The sequence below is a fragment of the Molothrus ater genome, chromosome 1 (assembly GCF_012460135.2).
Source record: "Molothrus ater isolate BHLD 08-10-18 breed brown headed cowbird chromosome 1, BPBGC_Mater_1.1, whole genome shotgun sequence".
NCBI lineage: Eukaryota > Metazoa > Chordata > Aves > Passeriformes > Icteridae > Molothrus > Molothrus ater.
The window spans coordinates 96,791,236-96,807,691 of record NC_050478.2 but is presented as its reverse complement, the minus strand read 5'-3'; the positions used below and the strand labels follow the sequence as shown (position 1 = coordinate 96,807,691).

The following is a 16,456-nucleotide window of genomic DNA, read 5'->3' as shown; positions in this document are numbered from 1 at the left end:
AGAGTTGAACACAAAAGCAATGCCTGTTCTGGCGCGTCGCTTTCACGCCAAGAGAGGTGTGAGGGAAGGTGAAGCGGAGGAGAAATCATCCCCCTCCTTCTCCCGCTCCCTCTCCAGCGCAAGCGGGCCTGGCGGGGAGCGCCCGTGGCCGGCGGGGCAGCGGGGGCGGCTGAGGGACCCCTCTGGCCGGGCGCTGCCAGGGAGGGGCTGCCCCCGCCAGAAGGAATAGGGGAGGCAGCTCCCTGTGGACTTGGTTGATGAGCTCCTGTCGCCCAGCGGAGCGGTCACACACCGGAGCGCGTGGGGGAGAGAGGAAAGGGCCGGGGCTAACAAAGCCAGACCGCCTCCCTGCCTCCATTCCAGCGCGGCTCCCGGCCGCCCCCCGCGGGTTTCCCGCGGCCGCCCAGCGGGAACGAGCCCGGGGCGAGGCGCCCGGACCCGAGTGAGGGAAGGGGCCCGGTTTCTGCGGGGCAGACGTGCCGCAGGGGGCTGGTGGAGTCCGCCGGGCGGCGGGGGGGGCCGGGCGGGTGTAGGACGGAGCGGGGATGCCCGCGGCCCTCCTGCCGCCGCCGGGCTGTGCGCGGGCGCCGCAGCCGCAGCCGTAGCCGTGCCTGCCGCAGGCGGCGGCCATCGCGGGCTCGCCACCCCCGTGCGCTCCTCCGAGGACGGAGGGGTGGGGGCAGAGGAGGCGGAGGAAGCGGCGGCGGCGGCGCCAGGAACAGGGAGGCGGCGGCACGGCGAGGGAGGGAGCCAGAGCCGAAGCCGGGCCGGGCCCCGCGAAAGCAACAGCAGAGCCAGCTCCTCCTTCTCCTCCTCCTCGGTGAGTGCCGCTCCGCCACCCCCGGAGGTTGCTCCCCGCCGAGCCCGGGAGCCGGCGGAGGCCGGGCCGCACCGCTGAGGTGCCCGGGAAGAGGCCCGCGCCGGGAGCGGGACACCGCGGCCTCCGCTGGGTGAGCGTCCCCGGGGCAACGGCGCGCCGCGGCCCGGCTCCCCCCTGCCTTCACCGCTGGGCACAGAGGGCTGGTGCGGTGGAGGGAGAGCCAATGGATTGGGCCGGTGCGGTTCGCCACTTGCCCGCCGCCCTCTTCCCGGGCCGCGGCCCCGGCCTCCGCTCCCTTTGTTTGCTGGGCTCCCCGAGCCCGCGGCAGTGCCAGGCCCTGCGGAGGCACCGGGGCCGCGGCGCGGCCTGCGAGGCGGCCGGGCGGGAAGCAGCGCCGGGCCCGGGCCGGCGAGGCGCTGCCCAACCCCCGCCGTGACAGGAGGGGGCCAGGCCAGCCTCTCGTCCCCGCCAGTGGCGGCAGCGGGGCCCGCCGGGCTCCGTGCTCCTACCCTGGGCCACTGCCCGAATGTACCCCGCGCCTACTGGTGCCATTGTGGGGGGGGGCGGAATTGGGCTGATTTCCCTTTACCCCGCCGTGAAACCTGCCTTCACTTGAGGCTTGTATGTCCCCGTCTCCGGCGGGGCGGGTGCCCGGAGGTGGGGATTTGGCAGCCGGGGTCGGGGTTTGTGCCGTGCAGGAGCCCCGGGTTGTTGCGAGGTGAGGGTGCGCCAAGGGCTCCCGAAGGGGCGAGCGAGAGGCTCATTTCTGTGACAGGCAGCACTTAAGAACTTGACTTTAACAAAAGTCTTACCAGATCCGCAAACTTTACTCGCTTTCATTGTTCTTCGAGCTGCTTTTTACATTCTCTTTCCGTAAAGATGCCACTTAGAAAATAATTAGCCCATGCCAACCCATTTGCTTATGAAAAAAGCCTTTGCAAAACAACGGGTTTTTGAGAGATGCAGAGGATGATGCTTCTGTGATAGGAGGGTACTTTGGCTATGTCTTTCTGTCCCCTTTATTTTTGTCTTCCTATGTTTTCAATATCATCTTAGTTTGGAACACAGTGGGTTTTTTTTCATGTGGAGTAGGTTACTGCATTAAAGAAATTGGTCGTAGAATATGCCTTAGTCAGGAAAACTGACTTCCCCTTAAAAAATTCTTGTGCCTTTCACTGTGAGGACCCAACCACTCTTTCCTACAGGCCAAGAATGTTTATGCCATGTCTATCCTCTTAATACACCTGTAGTTAAATGCTTGCTCCAGGCCTCCTGTCTTGGAGAGTTGCTGTCTGCACAAGTACTCAAGGAATAATGTCTCTGCATTTCTGCTCTGGGTGGAAAAAAACAGGACTGGTTCTGTTTCTGGTTTTTGTTTGTGCTAACAGATACATCTTTAGATTGTAGAAAATATGGAAGCTTTGGTGCGATTATAAAATAAATTACTTAGCTTGGCTGGATGACTCTCAACAACTAGAGAATGTGTAGGTATTTTTTTAAGTCTTCTGCAATAAGACAGTAGTCATAACTCACAGTTTTACTTGTAACTTAAGACTGACAATTTCAGCTTTTTCAAAATGCTTACTTTTTTGATGTGTTAAACAGTACTTGAAGGGAGTTTTCACTTCCTATTCAATATTTCTTGGGGTTTTGGCATTGCTCTGTGCTTGGAACTGAGCTTACTTGAAACAGGTTCATGTCTTGTATGCTTAATCAGGGATGCGTTCCCTATATCCCAAGTTTTGAGATTTAAGTAGATTTTTTTAAAGTTAAAATCTAATGAAATTAAGCATTAATACTTAAAAGTTTAAGTGATAACAGAGTATTGTTATGCAGACATACCCACATTAGCTAACTCCCTGGACAGCTGGAAGGGTATGGAGTAGTTAGGGAGAAGCTCTGTGTTGTTTCCAGGGGTTCCATGAGCATCACTTTAATGTACTGCATGTATTGCAGCATCAAAGTGTTTGCATGGATTCAGAAGACGTGATGGATAATTCTAAGTTTCATAAAAACTTGATGTACTGAAATTTAAAACCAGTTCTGTGTTAATTTACACTCTGCTATTAACTTCTTTGATCCTAGATTGTGAAGTTGGTCAGTAACCTTGGCTTATTCTTGGAGAGGGATGGTTTGAAGAAATGGTAACTGGTTCCTACTGTTCTGTGAGTAGATTACAACTTCGGACTCTCCTTAACATAATTAATTGATAGAGTGAGAGTGTAACAAAAAGTTGTTTGTACAAAACAAGTTAATTATTTCTGCTCTTTCTTATTAATTTTTTTTTATAGTCTTACAGTAATTCGAACACAAACAGTTGCAGGACTTCATTTGGTAGGGCTGCCCTGAGTTCACTACATATTTACTATGCTATTGTTGGCAAAACTTGGGCCATAGTCCAGGGTAATCCCTAACTCAAGTGCCTTTTTTTCTCTTTCTTTACGGCCCTCTTGGTCCTACACAGCACTAGTTTAGCAGTGTTTGGGTAGTACAATGCAATAACATAAAATAGATAGAAAGGAGACTGTTCTCAGCTGGTGTGTGCCTCAGTGTTTTGTTGATAGGGCTTTAATGTGTGTTAGCAACAAATTAGAGAGGGTGGCTCAAGCAGTTCTGATGCTCCAAGGAAGAAAATACGATACAAATAGTATAAAAGGGAATGTAATACAGATGCTAAAATGGCTTGAATATAAATTGGATAGGATGAAAAACAGAATAGAGATAGATATCTTATGCCATGTAACTGTATATTTTGTACTGTAAAGTATTAAACTGAAAGCAAATACAGAACTTTGAGTTGAGAACTCTTTTTTATGTTTTTTATTTTCCAGAAAAGAAATAATTATATCTGTAATGTTCCTTGTCCGTATGTTTATTCTAAAATTTGTTTGCATTCTGTTTTGTTGCACATCTGATTTTCTGGAAATAAATATCAGTCTTCAGAAGACAAAGGTCCCAAGGTCTTATCACCTTTGACCTGGACCCTCCCAATAAATTTGTAGTAGTAGAGAAGGAAGTATCCTTTAAGAAAAACTTTTCTAAAAATCATTCTTGATGATTTCAGATGTCAAGTTACATACAACAGTATGTTTTTGTAGAAAAGAAGATGATTGTGCTTGTAATGGGATATTTATTGTCCAGGATTAAAAAGCAGATTTGTACCACTCAAATATATTTTTGATACCGCAGAATAAAAAAATTCATGGTACACAGTACATTCCTTCTTTTATAATTGTTTTACTTTTTCCTCTTGAAATAATTGATTTCTGAATTAAAACACTGTACTATGCAAGTTGAATAAATTTCTGTGTTAAAAATAGTTAGTTACATTACTTTTGAAAGAAAGATTTAGAAACTTGGTGGTTTTTTGTTGCAGAATGTTTTTCCCCCGTAGCTGAATTGAAAAAGCTATTGAAACAAAAACCTGTCACCTACTTCAGCCTCTCCTGGTGAATAAAACCAAAGTGAAAGCAAACTGGCCTATAATTATTGCCCTGGATGAAAATGGAAAGCTGACTGTATGTAAAGTGTTGACTGATACATCAAGGTTATGAAAAAGGTACACAAACTTTGCTGGAGTCTACACAGACTGAATTTGAATAGGCAACGTGAAGCAAAATCTGGCTTAGTCTACTTATTTTGAGAATTAAAATTTTCAGATCAAAGCATTAGAAATTTAGCTCTTCAAGTACTTAAACTCACTTAAATAAAAGTTGCTCTGGACATTTTGTTTTGGTAGTTTTTGTGGTCTTCTTTTGTCGTGTACAGGCATGCAAACAATAAGTATTTGGAACTCCAGACAATTTCAGAAAGCTTTGAGGTGTTTGGCTTTGCAAATCTAACTGCTCTTCATTAGTCTGTAATGTGGATTTAATAACCTATCTTTGCATATTTTTAATTTTTAAAAGATTAATTAAACTGTTATCTCTCATTAAATTATTTTCTGGAAAATATTAAGATAAAATACTTTGAAAACCATTGGTCCTTTTCTGTCTCCCTAACCATTCACATAACACTTTGGACTCTGAGGGACTCAGTTGGCCTCATTTATGAGGCCACATGTTACCTAAAAAATTCTTTCTTGGTTGCTGCATCACCAAGAAAACTATGCAAGTTAAATGTAGGTGTTTGTTTAGCATGGATGTCAATAGAGTGGCTGACTTGTTCTGCCTCTGACTTTAAACTCCATTGAAGGAATGGAGTTTAAAGTCAGAATGAAAAAAATCTTTCTTGCAGGTAAAGCCAAGCATAGAATGCTGTATATAGACATTTCTGTCCAGGTGCTGCTCCCCACACATTGCTTCCTTTTTTGTATATTTCATGCACATAGCCTCTCATGCTCTGTCTTCTGGGAAACAGTCTTTTTGTAATCTGCCAAGTGCAATAGGTTGGCAATTAAAAAAAATCATAGATTTGTAAAGTGAGTGAGTTTTTGTTGTAAACACCAATTAATCTTGCTGTAAACTGCTGTTAAATAGTTTTGGATGAGAGCCATTTTCTCTGGAAGTGAAGGTATAGATAGTAGATATTAGTAATTTTTTCTGAGAGTTTAAGTGGTCTGAAGTTAAAAATTTAAACCAAGAAAATGAGCTGTGCATATTATTAAGTAAATCACACACATATATGGTATTGTTCTTTGCTTTTTAGTGCACTGTATAATCAGCAGCTGTACTTGTGTCATTTAACTTGGATGTATGTGATACTGACCTGTAAGAGCAGTTGTGATAGGTTTTTAGGGTCTTGAATTCATGTGGTGAATGCAGCTAGGAGATAAAGTGGTTAATTTTAGCATTTGAGAGTCCCAAAGTTATTAAATCTGCTTTTTTCTCAAGGATATTCTGTATTGCTTAAAACAGTACATAGAGTGCTACTTTTGAAAACATTGTTGGAAATGAGATTCCAGTCAGACTTGGTTTTACAGTGTGTGATCTCTTCTTTTTTCTTGAGTAGTTTTATTCTTAATTAATCTTGACGTTTTCTGGTAAATGTGCTAAAACAGTAGCTTGTAGGAGTCTTGAGTAGGTGATTGTTTTTCCTTCTCCAAAGCAGTCTGCATTCCTCAAATAGGTTGAGAACATAGTAGGCTACTCCAAATGTTTCTTTTTGGTCCCATGATGTCTCTAATACAGTGGTCAAACTTGCCTTCTTTTTTTGTTCCTTCTGATTTCGGGAATTCTGTCTCTCCTGGCTTTACCTCAGCAAGTGCTGCAGGACTGGGCAGTTACAAGCTGTAATTTTGACTGGTTTTTGACATCAGTAATGGGTTTTAATACCCTTGGAATCCCTTTGGGTTAGTAATCAGGTATCAGATTAGGAGTTTTAATCAAATAGAGAAACAGAGACAAGTGTCAGCAGGGCAAAGGTTTTTGATTACAGAAGGTGTGCCTTCTAGGATAAGCTGTGTGGAAGCTGTACTCCAAAAACAGGGTAGGCAGCATTTCAGATGGATGTTCTTTCAGGAGCTGGTGGGAACTGGGCGAGTAAGGAATTCTCGCCAGATTCACTAACAGAAGCTGTTTGTGCAGGGATACTGGTTTGGGTGAGACTTGTGCTGGGGGAATTTTCCAAGCTGGAATTTTGGTCAGCCCAAGGAGACTGGCTCTAGAATAGTTGGTTTGTGCATTCAGACCTACGAGTCACTAAGGTGTGTGTAAGAGCTTAAGTCTCAGTCTGTATAAGGTAGGTGCCTAGTGGCTTTTTTATTCCTTCCCCTCCCTGTTCTCTCTGCAGCAGAAAAGAGACAAAACCAGTGCTGATCAATTCACACTGAAACATTGACTTTCTTCCTCTTTTTGGCTTTTGAAAGGAAAAGAGCTGCTGGTTAGTACTCGTAAGTAATGCCAAGAGGTAATAAAATACTAGCCATTAGCCTTTGGCATTATTTTGTGCAAAAAATCCAGTTACTTGGGAAAATACTTGCAGTGAGCGTAAATATTCTATGGTCCCTTGCTGCAGGGATAAAAGTCTCTATTCACCAATAGCACTTATCTGAGCTGTTGTCTAATCCAGTGATGATCAGAAGAAGGCAGTGAATTGAAGTTGTTATATCAGTACTGACTCCTATGTTCTGTGTATTACAAAAATAAGTGCTTTTGGAATCTGCAGTGTTTTAAATGTTGTTTGACAGGGGAAAAAAAAAAGAACTTAAGTTCTATGTATCAGCATTGAAAAGTATGTATCCCCTTGATTATCTTTTTTTTTTTTTTTAATTGGGCTAATACTTTTTTTTCCTTCATTTTATTTATAGTGTGTCTTTAAATTTAATGTCAGAACTGGAGAAAAGAAAGTCAGTGTGCATGGACACGACTCTTTTATTCGTGGTTGAACTTTGAAGCTTAGCTCGCTTTTGCAGCCAGGCTTCGATACTCCTGGCTCTGCAGAAATTTGACCTTGCTCTGGAGATAGCTATCTTAAGGGCTTTGAGTTTGTGTAAATCTGATAGAGCACATTACTTCATACAGACAGTGAAAATTTTATCTTTGATCCTGTCTGTGTGTAACAATTTATACACTGATGTGAAGTTGCTCAGTGTAAGGCCCAATTTTTTCATGTGCAAGCTGAATATAATGTACAGTGAGGAGTCCCATTGAGTTAAATGGCTGCTCACAGTTAATTAATCTTTGTTGGGTTAGGACAGAATATTAGCAAAATCAGATAGTTTAGGGCTAAGTGTAAAATGATTTCCTGCTACTGGCAACGTTATTTAAAAAAAACCCACGACAGCCCTGAACCAACCATCTTCCAGTGTGCATCAGGACAAAACAGTGTTTGTCTAAAAACTGCCATTAATATATTTGCCATCAGATTCATTGGTTGGGGTAGTGAGCTGTTTCTGTCTGCAGGTGATGAGAGTGTAGGTGTAGGAGAAAAAAAGAATTTCCTGATCTTAATCATGAATAATTAAGAGGCTCTCTCATTTTGACCCAAAATGAGAAAATTTGCATGTAGACTAAGTTTTGTCCAAACTGGTCTAGTCCTGTAAAAAGGTTTTACTCTGACAAGTCAGGACTTTATGAAAAAGATGGCTAAACAGCTTTGCCTATGCAGTTAAAATTCTGTTCCTATTCTGGTCAGTGTGCAAGTTGTGCAGTGTTAGGGTATGTGCCTTCTTACAAGCACCCTTGGACTTAAAAGGGTGAAATTAGAAATTTATGTAATGTTTCACCTTCTTTTTTAAGGGGAAACAAAGTGTAAAAGTAATTTTGTGAGATTAGATGGAGATAATACTCTCTCTACAGGTGTGTTTACCTGGTGTATTTGACAGTACTTTAAGCACAGCCGTGTCTCCTATTTCCCATGTGTGGATAGACTCTAAACCATAAAGAAGATAATTAATTAACTGTTCTTATTGGGCCTCCTGCCAGTGAAATTGGGAAGGCAAATATTTTACATAAACTGTGTTTTGCATTCTCATTTTCTGAAATGCAGAGCTTCGATTACTTTCTGCAGTGGTTCCTAAGACCTTGGAGGGGCAGCCAGGCCAAACACATGGGGGGATCAGTGGGCCCATAGTGCTTGGTGCTTGACTGATACAGATTCTGTTACTGGAGCATATTCCAGGAGAGACTGCTTAATTAGAGGTACTCAGGATGATTGCCCCTTGGGCTCCACCTGACTCAAGATCCCCCCAGTCTTTAAATAAGGAGAAGGAAGTTCTGTTCCTACCCCTTCACCCCCTGCCTTCTGGTTTGTTGTGTTGTGCTGGCTTGTCTGTAAAAGAAACCTTACTTTCTGTTTCGCTGGTTGGATCTCTTTTCCTGGCCATGAAAGACTGATCCTTCTTTAGCTGATACTATTTGACAATCTCAGTCGAATTGTATCTCATTAAATAGTATGTGTGTTCCAGAATAGAATTGAGGTGCAACTATGTAAGAGTGGGTTCCTTATGCTTGATGTACTAAGTGCTCCTTTGCCTTTAAAATGGATTCCCAAGTGTGTGTGACTGGATTGTTGTCACTATTATTTATTTAGGACCATAGATAATAGATGGATATTGGGTCTGTCATCTATGTGAAGGACAAAATGTATCTGCAGTGAAATATGAAATTAAATACTAAAGTGTGTAGCTAAAAATTTCCTTGTCATTTGCACATGTAGGTTTCACAGACTGGAGCAGTACAGGCTGCATTTCCCAGTGATGTAAAAGTATAGGATATAACAGCTTGCTAGGTAGAGCCCTCATTCAGAATGTAAGATAGCCATGGTAATTTTCCACTTTTGTCCTTTCTGTATGAGGACTACTCTGCACACCAGCCTTTCAGTTGCTCTGTGGTGTGAAAGGATTTCTATTCCTTCTTCTAAAGCCGTTCTGAAGAAGACTAACAGAGCTGAAAATCATCTAGATAGTGTGCCTTTTCTCATCCTGGTGGAGTAAGCAACTGATCCGGAGAGGGAAAACCTGCTTCTGACTTTCTCTCCCAATTCATCTTGCATCTGAAACTGTTGCTGCACAGTAGGATATATTGAGACTCTCCTTTCGTGCTGTCTAGGACCACTGCCCAAGTAATTAGACTTTGTAGTTTGATTTCCATTTGTGCAAGCTCCTTATGTGATCCAAAGGAATTCTATGATCATGCTCCACTTCTCATGATGTCCATAAAAAGAAGTGGTTGCCACTGAATTTTATGTGACATGGTTCTGGGTGATGATAGACAGTATTAAAAATGTAGATAAAGGTGTTAACCACAGGGCAGCCACTGATACTGTTCTTTTAACACTAAGTACTTCTGCTTTTATATACAAAAATAAGACTAAAGGCTATTGAGGAGCTTTTAGTTAAAAGAAAAAAAAATCTCTGAAATTCTGATACTTTCTTGATTAAGCTGCTCCCTGTATGTAAGGATTTTCAAGAACAACAAAGGTCCACTGTCTATGAAAGTTTTAAGGAACTTGATTGTTGTAGTATGCCCAAAGTACTTGCAGCTCCTGTAGATTTTTAGAGGGACTGCTTATGCTTTGATACTGAAAAAAAAGAATTCTAACTTGGACAAAAGCCAGATTTTTTTTTATTTTAGGTAAGAGTAGTTACAGTTATGACCTTTGCAGTTTGTCAAAATGTACTTGGCTTTCAATTGTATTTTTGGAAAGCAGGCCATCAGCCTCAGTCAGATCTGTTGTTACAAGCAGAATGGGGTGGGGGTTGTGAGAATGCTTTGTGCTATGCTAGTGACACCAGTTTAGCCAACTCAGAGCTTGTATCATGCAAAACATAAACTCTGCGCCTTGGCCTATTTGTTAGTCTGAATTTGCTTTCTTTGCACATTGTACTTCAATCACTTTAATCAATGGTTTAGAGCTAACCTTGAAAGGTGTTTGAGTGTTGCTGCGCTTTTTTTTCCCTTTTTTTTTTTAAGAAGAAGGGGACTTGTTTTATTTTTTTGTTACCATTCTCCATAACTTTGGTGGTTTGCTTTTATTTTTTCTGCATCTTTTTAACGTCTTTGGCTACATAGCACTGATGGATTCTCTGCTCCTCATCCTGCTACCTGGTACTGTAACATGGGCTATTCATTTGCTTACTGCTTTGATAAATAAAACAACTGGCTGAAAGAACTTTGTGAAATATCTGCTGAATTGTGATGTTTTAAAGGAAGTCGGGAAGTTGAATCGTGACTAGAGGACAGTGATCGAAAGTTTACTGAAACGTTTGGTATATTTCAAAAGAATAATGAAACCCAAGCTTGTGTGTTTGACTTACTCCTCCATTGTCAGCAAACCGCTGAAAGGGACCAGAAGAAGTTTAAGTGATCTCTTGCAGCACATGGCACTTTGCTGTTGCAGTCAACTCTTGGTGCTGCTGTTGTTTGGTTCTGCTGCCATCTTAGAGAAGTGTGGGAGATTTCAGATTTAGGTAGGGTAGGTGTTTTCTCAAAACCCCAGCAGCTCTCACCCCTTTGCCCCATAGCTCCACATTATGTGAATTCAAAATTTAGGTTTCAGAATTAAACTACCTTCTTTTTGACTGATGGTGCATGTTATTCAGCTTATGAATCCATCTAAAACAAGTGAAAATTAATCTTTCTGTGTTCTGACTCATGAAGTGTTGAATTGAACATTGAGTGCCTGTGCACCAGCATTTAAATGTTGGACAGAGAGATGGTAAAAATGTCCTTAATGAAGTAAATAATTCTGCCTGGAATTTTGAGCTTAATTGGTGTCCTGTAAGTAAATGGTAGGACTATACATTTTAAAGGATGTTGGAGAGCAGCATTAATGTAAACATTTTTGTCCCACATGTGAAAGAAGAAAGAGAATTGGTTAGGAAACTCTTCTGGCTTTTCTCAACTTCTGAATTCTTGGACTTTGAACCTTAATGAAATTGTCTACTATGTTTCCTATATAAACAGTTCAGATAAAGGATATAAAATTACTTTTCTCACTATGCTGTTCAAGAGGGAAAGCACAAAGGATTTTACTTGCTGAGAGAAGTTGATTGTGATTATTTTAGTGATAATGTTTTAAATTTTCATGAAAGTAAAATTGTTAGTGGAACTTAGAGATTGTTTTTAAAGGTTTAATATTTTTCACTGCTGGTTTCTTAATGCAATGATATAAAAAGTATCTCCTAAGCCTTTCACTTTTTAACAGTTGATCAGAATTGAAAAACCATTCACAGTAACAAAATACTTATACTTCTAGTGAATGTGGGTGGTATCTTTAAGGTCAGAGGTAAACATTTTTATGGTACAATGAAACAGTTTTTGTGAACATCGTCTCTCTTGAGAAATGGAGATGTTTCATGTCACTTTTCTCCTTGGTTTTCAAAATACTTTGGAGTACCAGAGAAACCTTTTCCTGTGTTTAGAAATACCCTTGGATTTTTGTATATGTAAGAATATATGAATTTTTGCCATGGCTGCTCTCCTAGCTGGGACACTGCCTTTCTGCTTATTTGATAAAACTTGGTTGGGCAGCCCTCGTGGAACTTCAGGGCATACACAGAAACCTTGCATGGTTGAGTTTTCTTTCTGTGGGAAGTAATGCTAAAACAAACAATAGTCTCTGAATGTGAGTTTAACTCTTGAGCTTTTTTTTTCTTGAACTTTTGAGAAGTGACTAGGGAACTTGGCTTCTTGAAAGGAAGCCTCTTACTTTATGTGAGACACTCTATTGCAGTATTTTATGTATTTGTTGGTATTGCAGGTGGTATTGCAGGGATTAGAATGACCTTGGTTGACTAAATATACTTATTGTTTAAATGTAGGCAATGCCTTTTCATCCCAGGTCTTTCATAGTTCACTGAATATTTCTCTTTTCAATGAGTTTTACTGAAAGGACGCATACACTTTCAAATTATGCATATGTTATATATGTATTGTAGTAACACAATTGGTTATTGCTTTGGAAAAAATGTTGCTGTCTTTAGTTAAAAAAAATTGAATTAAATCTATGATAATTTCACAAAATTACTTTTCTTTCACAATGAACACATGAATGATATCAGTTGTTGGTGTTTGTATTCTGTTAGAATTTTCCAAGCTTAAAGATATGAACTGATTTAATGTGCATAAAAAAGGAAAGCCATAGAGGCAGGAGTCTGCAGGTTGAAAACTTATCAAATCTGAGTTGTATGGCAACTAGATGCCTTGATGCAAGGTAAGGAGTATCCAGTATTTACAGTAAACATTTTTATATGGTCTGGAGGGGAAGGGTAGAACCTTTGTGACATCCGTGTAGCAAATACGTTGCATTTCTCTGATAATTTAGTGAAGGAAGTCCCAAAACAGAGGTCAGTCCTTTTTTCTCTGTGATTCTGGGGACTGTGCTTATTAGCTGCTTCCTCCTCAGCATGCTTGGAGATTTCTCTGCATGTGTGAACTCTGTACAGATGTTGTGGAAGATCTTTCCACTTTTATTTCTCTTTAATCGAGGCACTGTGTTCTTTCCCCTCAGACCATAAATGAGTTCATTTAATCCTTCCACTTATGTTGACGGTTAACTGTCTCAAAGAATTGCTGCATCTTAGCTTGAATTGAGAGGATAGTGTTATCTTCTAAGGAAAGAAGGCTTTTATTCTTATTGAAAATGGCCTGATGGAGGCAGGTGGGGGTGATAGCAGTAAAAGCATTGGAGATTCTACCTGGTCATACAAATTCCAAGGGTCATTCAGTCTCAATGAAAAACTGTACTGGGGAGGTTAATTTGGAGTCAGCATCAGTCATGAGATCCAAGGCAGAATGGTACAAGACAGTGTAAGGCTGCAGTGTATTGCTGTTTGCTCTGGCCTTCTAGAAGAGCTGAAAAATCAGAAAATGAGTCTTCCTGCAATTACATGTTCTCCAGTTGCAGAACATGACTGTGCTGCATATGGCAAAAAAACAGAATCCTCTTTTTCTGTGTAGTGAATTATAAAGCCAGTTGCTATCCTGAAAGCTTTTCAGGTGCCTTTGTTTCAGCTTGTGTATTTGGTAGACAGATTGCTATAAAATATATTTATCTTTAGAGTTTAACAACGTTTCTTTTGTTCCTGCTGGAATACATTAGATTACTACATTTGAATTATTGCTTGAAGAATTTAAGTACTATGTTTTTGGCATACTTTTTAAAAGGTTGGGGTTTTTTTTGTATCTGGATATTTTGAAAGGAATTGTATTACCTGGAGCTAATTTGTGCAGATTTTTTTTCTTTTTTTTTTTTTTAATATCTTTGATGCCAGGTGGATGTTATTTTTGGAAATAAAGGCCAATTACATATGGTCCTGGTTGTCCATCAGTTAAGCATAAATGACAAATGTAAGTGGAAAGGTGAGCAGTTTACCACTTACTGGTGAAGATACTTGTTTTACAAACATGGGCTATGAAGCCACCTGTTGGCTAGATAGTGTGGCAAGTGAGGTGTTTAAAAGTTATGTTTAACTTTGTTTTGGGGTTTGTTTGTTTTGGGTTTGTTTTTTCCCTTGTGAATGTGACTTCATAGCTTTTCTGATATGTTGTTTTCTCATTTTTGCTCCTGAAGAAGAGAGTATCCCCCTGTTGCCCCAAAGAAAGCAGAACTATCAGTCATGCTTGCTTGGTGCTATAGTAATTTAAAATTACTTCATCTGTCTTTATTTTCATATTAGGTGACTGGGACCGGCAGAAGCAAAAAAAAAAAAAAAGACTATAACAAATTAACAACTCGTAATTTAAGGAAAATGACAATATTTAAAAATTTGTAGTATAGTGACCTATGTAGTGATGCTGTACAAACCAATATAATTTTCAATAGAAACATGAATCACAGAATATCTTGAGTTGGAAGGGACTCAATGTGGGGTGATGCTTCCCCCAACTCAGAGCAGAGTGGGACAATCCCTTCCCTTGCCCATTTGGTGATGCTGTGCCTGATGCCCCCCAGGACAGGCTTGGCCCTCCTGGCTGCCAGGGCACTGCTGACTCAGGTTCAACTTGCCATCGACCAGGACCCCCTGTTCCCTTTCTGTGGCACTGCTTTGCAGCATCTCATTCCCCAGTCTGTCTGTACATTTGGGATTGCCCCATCCCCGGTGCAGAATTGGGCACTTGCCCTTGTTAAACTTGAATGGTTGGTGATTGCCCAGCCCTCTAACTTTTCAAGTTACTTTCAAGGTCTCTCTGCAGGACCTCTCTGCTCCTCCCAATTTTGTGTCATCTGCAAACTTGCTCAGTATCTCTTCCAGTTCTGTGTCCAAGTCATTTATAAAGACGTTGAAAGAAGCACAGGGCTGAGGATGGAGCCCTGCAGAGCCCCACTGGTGAGAGGTCACAGTCTGATGTCACCTTATTCACTACAACCCTTTGTGCCCGACTCGTGAGCCAGTTGCTCACCAATCCCATGCTGTGTTTATCCAGCTGTGTGCTGGACGTTTTGTCCAGAAGGATCCTGTGACAGTACCAAAAAGTACTGAAATCCAAAAAGATAATATCAGTTTGCTTCCTTTGATCACCTAGGTGGGTTACCTTGTCATAAAGGGAAATCAGGTTTGACAAGCAGGACTTTCCTCTCATGACACAGCGTTCTGGCTGTGACCAATGACTGAGTTGTCCTCCAGATGTTTTTCAATACCTCCTAGAATTATCATCTCTGTATCGGTACCATATGGTATGAGGTTTCTCTTTCTATTTCTATTACTTTTCCTGTATTTTCCTCTTTCTCCTTGCAATGTCTTCCCTCTTTTTTTTCCTAGTGATTTTTTTCCCCTGGGAGCAGGAAACAAATGTGTAATGTAGCATTGGGTGTTAACTGAGTGGTGTATTTCTGTATTGCCCATTTGGTACGTGCCCCTTGTACTGTGGAGTTCTTTGGTGACAGATGTTTGGCCTAAGAAGTTGAATGAATGTTCTGATAACACAGTAGGAAAAGATCATTCATGGTACCTGTTTAATGTCTCCTCGTCAAAATATTTCTCCTCGTCAAAATTTTTTTTTGCAGCAGGCCATTTTCAGCTGTCTTGGTTCATGTTTTGGAAGCTGTACACAGTAACAGTGTTTCTGTGCTTGCTGTAGAAACACCAGCCTGAACTTTGAAAGCGAAACCAAAATTGATATAAGTCAACGTGAAGTGGTCCTATTTAGCTGCTGCATGTCTGCTGAGTGTTTTCTTTCCTTTTTCGGGAAGAGCTGGAAAAGTGTTTCTCACAATTATATTATTTTGTCACTAACATGAAGAGTGGTCAGATTATTGCTGACCACAAAAACTCAATTTGAGACAATGATCTGCTTTATTATTTCTGTCTTTCTGGCATATGCTTTGAACGGATGGATAGCATTTCTAAAATTATGTTTGGAAATGCATAATGGAGGATTCAGAAACCAAACTGCATTGGGTTTTACTACCTGCACCCATACAATTACATATATTATGTTTTTTTCAACATACATTCCAGTATTTAGACATTTATGCATACTTCTCAATGAATATAAGTGCAGAAATGCAATTTTATTTTGTTTTTACTGTGTTTTTCCTGTTCTTCCTTTCATTTTCATTATATTAATTTCAAACACTTATGTTGGTCTCAAATATGTAGGCATAGAATCTGTTCCTTGCCATCTTAGAGCAAAAATGTTTCAAAATTGATTCCTTTTACAGAATGTGATATTGGTCTGTATTGTAAAATGAAATGCTGGTTTGTAGAGCATTATAGTTTTGCAGCTTTTCAGACTCCTAACATAACTGTGTTATGGTTTAAGAGGATTGCATATCTTGGATAACCATAAATCCTCATTATCAAGTTGAGGCTTCCCCATACCTTACAATGGAGGGGAAACATTTTGGTGTAATCTTCTGTCAGGATGAGGTGGGGGATGGACCCTTAGTTGGAAAGGAATTCTCATGCATTATCTCCCGGGAAGTCAAACCTTTGCTTATGAAACTACTTAATTTTTGCTGACAGACAGTCTGCTACAAGGCTGGCTGCTGCATTCTGGTAAAATAGTAAGAAATGAAAACAGAGCCTGACTGAGCATTATTCTCACTCTTCATCTGCTTCTGCACAGCTATGTGAAAACTAAAAGCAAAAGTTTATTTGGAGTCAATGGATGGGGTTTCCTGCATGTGAAACATGTGAACACATCAAGTTTCTTTAGTGAATTCTCCCATTTGAGTCATCAAAAATGTTCTTTTCTCTTTTTCAGCACCTTGGCATACATAGAACTGCTGGGTTATTTTTTTTTTTTTTGC

The 16,456-nt window shown here is 41.0% G+C and overlaps 1 protein-coding gene across 6 annotated transcripts in view; it reads left to right on the top strand.

The window, feature by feature from the left end:
- The first annotated feature begins 420 nt into the window (after positions 1-420).
- Positions 421-16,456, top strand: part of SOCS6 (suppressor of cytokine signaling 6) — a 28,737-nt gene continuing 12,701 nt past the window's right edge. For 2 of the 6 annotated variants that reach the window (XM_054516028.1, XM_036406621.1), the window contains exons 1-2: positions 421-820; positions 2,906-2,985. The gene's annotated coding sequence lies outside the window, so the exon portion shown is untranslated. Of the gene's footprint in view, positions 821-873; positions 951-2,905; positions 2,986-16,456 lie in introns of those variants that run through there. The other 4 variants (XM_036406626.1, XM_036406623.1, XM_036406620.1 and 1 more) reach the window with 3 other exon arrangements.